We start from the raw sequence: 6,517 nt of genomic DNA on the forward strand, positions 1-6,517 counted from the left end.
CCCGAGTTGCGAGTACATGGTTGACTTGCAACTGAGGTGAAAACCAAAACAACACCTCTCGAGTTGCGAGTCTAGGGTGGACTTGCAACTGGGGCGATTACAAACTACATCCCCCGAGTTGCGAGTCGGTGGTGGACTTGCATCTGGGTGATTACAAACTACATCCCTCGAGTTGCGAGTCGGTGGTGGACTCGCAACTGGGGCAATTAGAAAACTACATCCCGAGTTGCGAGTACATGGTTGATTTGCAACCGGGGGTGAACGCAAACAACACCCATCCTCCGAGTTGCGAGTCGAGGATGGACTTGCAACTCGGCCGACAGAAACCCCTAGTTGCAGGTCAAGGGTCTAATTGCAACTACCATGAAACAAGGAGAAAAGACAACACCCCTCGAATTGTGAGTCAAGGGTGGACTTGCAACTAGGACAACTATAAAAACTACACCCCCGAGTTGCAAGTAGAAGGTGGACTTGCAACTGGGCCGACAGAAACCCCTAGTTGCAGGTCAAGGGTCTAATTGCAACTACCATGAAACAAAAACAAAAGACAACACCCCTTGAGTTGCAAGTCGAGGGTGGACTTGCAACTAGGGCAACTATAAAAACTACACCTCCGAGTTCCAAGTAGAGGGTGGACTTGCAACTAGGCCGACAGAAACCCCTAGTTGCAGATCGAGGTCTAATTGCAACTACCATGAAACAAAAATAAAAGACAACACCCCTCGAGTTGCAAGTCGAGGGTGGACTTGCAACTAGTGCAACTATAAAAACTACACCCCCGAGTTGCGAGTCAAGGGTGGACTTGCAACTGGGCCGACAGAAACCCCTAGTTGCAGGTCGAGGGTCTAATTGCAACCTCCATGTGAAACAACAAAAAAAAACACCCCTCAAGTTGAAAATGTTGAAAAAGTATTTGAAAATGTTGAATGAGTATTTAAAAAGAGTTGAACGAGTATTTGAAAAATGTTGAATAAGCATTCGGACAATGTTGAACATGTATACAAAAAATGTTGAACGAGTATTTATAAAGTGTTGAACGAGTAATAAAAGGTTGAACAAGTATTTGAAAAATGTTGAATAAACATTCGGACAATGTTGAACATGTATATAAAAAATGCTGGTCACTTATTAAAATATGGTTTGACATAAACGAAAATGTAGATTAATAACAAAAACAAACATTAAAAAATGAAAACAAAAAATGAAGAAGAAAAATAAAATCAAACAAAAACGAAGAAAAGCCCAAAAAAGCAAAAAGAAAAAAGAAACACAAATGAACCAAAGAAAAAACGAAGAAACAAATTCAAAAAATAATGAAAAAATGGATATGAAAAAAGAAAATCAAGACAAAACAAAAGGAAAGAAACGGCTCGATCCGCTTCAAGTAGGGTGCGTCCCTTTACTTAGCACGAACTGTAAGATGACAAGCTGGCTGGGGCGCGAGCTTTCTTTGCTGGGCGGACAACGAAAGCACCAGCGACCAGGGCAAATCCAAGGAAGCGTGACAGAAAACGTACATGCGAATGTTAAAGATAGGAGAACATTCAATGGCTATAAACTTAGATGTGAGATAGCTATTTCACATCTAGATGTGAAATAGCAAATCTGATAAATAAATTATTGTACATCATCATGTAGCACGTGATCCAGTGCTACTGTACTAATCGGTCCAAGATCAACATGTAAGAAGTCTGTAAAAGTCCGTGTGTGCAGTATTATTGACGTGCATGGATGCACGGCACCTCGCCCACGTGAAGTTCGAAACCAAAGCCGCCGGGTCAACGAACGAACTCTTCGATCAGCTGTCGTCGTCGGCGGCGCTTTTCTTCCACTGCCTCGTTAGATCCGCCAGCGCGGTCCTGGACTCCCCGCCGTCGCCCAGCGCCTCCTCCGCCAGCCGCATGGCCGCTTGCGTCCGCTGCCGGAGCTCACTCCCGCCGTCCGACTCGATCAGCCACCGCACCTTCGCCGCCACCTCATTGGACTCGACGATCTTCTTGTCGTACCCTTCCATCGGCACGGCCAGCCGCATCTCCTCGACGAGGAATACTCTGTTCATGCGCTGCTCCGCGTACAGCGGTCACGCCAGCATCGGCACGCCCGCCGCGACGGCTTCCAGCACCGAGTTCCAGCCGCAGTGCGTCACGAAACCGCCGACGGCGCCGTGCGCCAGCACCTGCCGCTGCGGCGCCCAGGACATGACCACCAGGCCCCTGTCCTTGGTCCGCTTCAGGAAGCCTTCCGGGAAGAGCGTGTCCAGGTCGAGGCCGTCGTCGTCGCCGTCGGCCGGCGGCCGGCGCTCGGCGCCTGGCGGGGGCGGGTGCCGCACGACCCACAGGAACCGCTGCCCGCTCGCCTCCAGCCCCGCCGCCATCTCCTTGACCTGTTCCGCGCAGAACCGGCCCATGCTGCCGAAGCAGAGGAACACTACGCTGGCCTCGGGCTGGCCGTCGAGCCACGCGAGGCACTCGTGGCGCTTCGTCGTCCCGGTCTCCTCGTCGGGCTTTATCAGCGGCCCGATGCAGTACAGCGGCGGCGTTGGAAGCCCGGGCGGAGTACAGAGGCCGGAGATGATGGCGTCGACGGCGCGGGTTTCCAAGGAGCGGCAGCTGTTGACGAGGACGCCCCGTGAGTCGCACATCCTTTTAGACAGCTCCAAGAAGTGCTTGTTGCTCAGGCTCTCGCGATCCATGACGGCCGCGGCGAGGTGATCCGCCGGGATCGGCGGCAGACCCGGGGAGTGCACGGGGTCGCCGCCCATGTCCCGGAAGCTGAGGCTGGTCCCCTCGTGGATGACGGGCTGGTAGAGACAGAGGGCGACGCTGGCGATGCAGGTGGTGAGGAAGAAGTAGCTGGGCACGCCGAGCTCGGTGCCGACGTCGAGGGCGGCGCTGCAGAAGAAGTCGATGAGGAGGGCGGCCGGGCGGGCGGAGCGGAGGAAGTCGCGCAGGTCCGGGTTGGAGGCGCGCGCGAGCTCGAAGACCCTTGCCTCGAAGCTGCTGCTGCAGGCGGCGGCCACGTCGGGGGCGAGCACGGCCGGGGGCAGGCAGTGGAAGGACATCTCCAGGTTGGCGGCGGCGACGCCGTCGAGGAACGACGTATCGCCCCCGCCAAGGAGGACGGTGACCTGGAGGCCCTGCGCCAGGAGCAGCTTGCCGAGCTCCACCGTGGGGACCAGGTGGCCCGCCATCCCCGGCGGCGCGTAGATGACGACGACCGGCTTCCTTGCGAGGTCGCCGTGGCCGTTCTGGGCCGTCATCTTGCGGGCGGCGAGAAGACGACGGACGGAGAGATATCAATGCGGACTTGGCGTGCCGAGGTGCACCGCTGCCTGGCGGAGTGGAGGAGAGAGTGGGATATTTGTACATGCTGGCGGCGTCCTTGGCACTTGGCAGCCGCGCGTGGCCGTTTGTGGAGCCACCGAGCCAGCCGTGGTAGGTGTGATGGCCGCGCAAATCAGTGGACAGACGTACATTGCCTCATCGGCGGGAAACATAAACACAGCCACATGTGACATGCCACAGCTCCGAGGTGGAGGATGCAGTCACAGTTGAGGTGGAGGCCAAGAGAGGTTAATTCAATGATGAAGTCATCATGGTTGCGCGAAGCTGGAAGCGCCCACACGAGGACGAATTTGATGTCTTGAATCTTTTGCGAAAATTGAGTCAGATCTGACGTTTGGTAAAATTTCGAGATTCGGTCATTTTTCCTACGGTCGGAGTTGATGACGGTAAGGTATAATGGCCTACCGCCAGGGGCCCTAATGGTAGAAGACTTATCCACGTCAGCGCTGCTAAACGCTTGCTGCCTCAGCCGTCGACCCTACCGCTACCCTACCACCATCGACCTCCGAGGTGGAGGATGCAGGGACAGTTGAGGTGGAGGACAAGAGAGGTTAATTCAATGAAGGAATCATGATTACGCGAAGCTGGAAGCCCGCCGACACGAGGACGAATCTGGTGTTTTCAATTTTTGTGAAAGTTGAGTCAGATCTGACCCTGACTTGATAAAATTTCAGCATCTGACCATGTTTTCTACCACGAGGTTGATGGTGGTAAGGTATAATAGCCTACCGTCGGGGCCCTGATGTTAGAAAAGGCGGGGGCCCTGGCGGTAGAAAAGGCCCCCGGTGGTGGAAAACTTATTCATGTCAGCATAGATAAACGCTTGCCGCCTCTGCCATCAACCCTACTGCAGAGGCTCCCGATGGTAGGCTGTTATACCCTACCGCCATTGACCTCGGCGGTAGGGTTCGACCGGTAAGGGGGGGGGGGGATAACAATCTACCGCCGTCGTGTCTGGCGGTATCCATGTCAGCAATGATCAACGGTCATATGTCTCTACCGTCACCCCTACTGTCAGGGGCCTCAGCAGTAGGCAGTTATACCCTACCGCCATGAACCCCAACGGGAGGAAAGAGGTTATATCCCAAAATTTGGCCCAGACACGAACGACTAGAAAAAAATTGTAAATCTACCGGTGCCGCTACCTCGCGGTCAAGCAAGGCGATAGCATAGGGTGGTGTATCCGTGGTCGAGGTAGCCGTGCGAAGAATGTCGCGGTCGATGTCGAGTCGGGGTGGCCGTTGTCAAGGAAGTCACCGTGGAGCTGCGGGCGCAAGGAGGCGCCGAGTTAGTCATGGGCGCAGTGGTGTTGAAGTAGTGGTGTGCCGGGAAGAAGACGTTATTGACGACATGTCACGGTGGGTTTGCCAAGCTCGGAGACACATCGTGGACGAAGGCACGCATTGGTGTTGCCAGCATCAGGGATGCATAGACGGACAAAGATGAAGTTGACGAAGCGCCGCTCCAGGCTTGCCAGGCCCGTGGACACGTCGTGGACGAAGGCACACATCGGTTTTGCCAGCACCGGGTATATGTAGACGGGGACCTACATGAGCTGTACGCCACGTCGGAGAAGTCGGAGGGGCTAGCAGAGAAGAACTCGACAATGATTGCGGCGTCTATCGGCGCGGTGCCGATGTCACCAACGGTGGTTGGAGTAGACAAAGTGGTCGGGGTAGACAACGGCGTCGCTGGCGACGGGTTGGTGCTGGATGAAGATGAAGGGGGTGGACGGGCGGTGGCGGCGGCTACGGGGGTAGCAGCAGCGGTGACCGAAGAAGAGCGATGGCGGCGGCTAGGTTAGGAGCGCGGTGGCGATGTTTGAAGTATGTGAGGAACCCGACAGCGTGACGAAGACCGGCGCAGATGGTGGCGTTCCCGCGCCAAAGGAGGCGGTGCGACGCATACAACGGGAGGTTGACGCGCGGGGACGGCGGTGGACCGCGGGCCGCGGTGCCACGACCCAAAGGGACGACATGGCGGTAGCAGGCGGGCTGGGGCGACGATGGGAAGACCTCACGGCGGCTGCTGGACGCGGGCCACAACGCTACTGCCCGAAGGGACGTACAGTGATACGTCACAATCGTATCTACTTTTCCAAACTATTTTGCCCTTGTTTTGGACTCTAATTTGCATGATTTGAATGGAACTAACCCGGACTGACATTGTTTTCAGCAGAATTTCCATGGTGTTATTTTTGTGCAGAAACAAAAGTTCACAGAATGACCTGAAATTTCACGGAGATAAAATTTGGAATAAATAAAATATATTGGCAAAAGAATCAACTGAAGGGGGCCCACACCCTGGACACAAGGGTGGGGGACACCCTCTATCCTTGTGGGCCCCTTGGACCTCCACCGACCTCAACTCCAACTCCATATATTCACGTTCGGGCAGAAAAAAATCAAAGAGAGAAGGATTATCGCGTTTTACGATACAGAGTAGCCACCAAGCCCTGTTCTTCCTCGGGAGGGCAGATCTGGAGTCCGTTCGGGACTCCGGAGAGGGGAATCCGTCGCCATCGTCATCAACCATCCTCTATCACCAATTTCATGATGCTCACTGCCGTGCGTGAGTAATCCCATCATAGGCTTGCTGGATGGTGATTGGTTGGATGAGATTTACCATGTAACCGAGTTAGTTTTGTTAGGGTTTGATCCCTAGTATCCATTATGTTCTAAGATTGATGTTGTTATGACTTTGCTATGGCTAATGCTTGTCATTAGGGCCCGAGTGCCATGATTTCAGATCTTAACCTATTATATTTTCATAAATATATGAGTGTTCTTGATCCTATCTTGCAAGTTATAGTCACCTACTACGTGTTATGATCCGGCAAACCCGGAGTGACAATATTCGGGACACTTCCCGGTGATGATCGTAGTTTGAGGAATTTATGTATTCACTAAGTGCTAATGCCTTGGTCCCGTACCCTATTAAAAGGAGGCCTTAATATCCCTTAGTTTCCAATAGGATCCCGCTGCCACGGGAGGGTAGGATAAGAGATGCCATGCAAGTTCTTTTCCATAAGCACGTATGACTATATTCGGAATACATGCCTACATTATATTGATGAATTGGAGCTAGTTCTGTGTCACCCTATGTTATAACTGTCGCATGATGAATGCCATCCGACATAATTATCCATCATTGATCCATTACCTACGAGCTTG

General features: G+C 53.5%; 1 pseudogene; it reads right to left on the reverse strand.

Moving 5' to 3' along the window:
* Nucleotides 1-1,526: 1,526 nt before the first annotated feature.
* LOC119312391 lies at nt 1,527-3,313 on the reverse strand (annotated as a pseudogene).
* Nucleotides 3,314-6,517: the final 3,204 nt, after the last annotated feature.

This window comes from Triticum dicoccoides, chromosome 5B, assembly GCF_002162155.2.
Source record: "Triticum dicoccoides isolate Atlit2015 ecotype Zavitan chromosome 5B, WEW_v2.0, whole genome shotgun sequence".
In the NCBI taxonomy this organism is placed as follows: Eukaryota; Viridiplantae; Streptophyta; class Magnoliopsida; order Poales; family Poaceae; genus Triticum; species Triticum dicoccoides.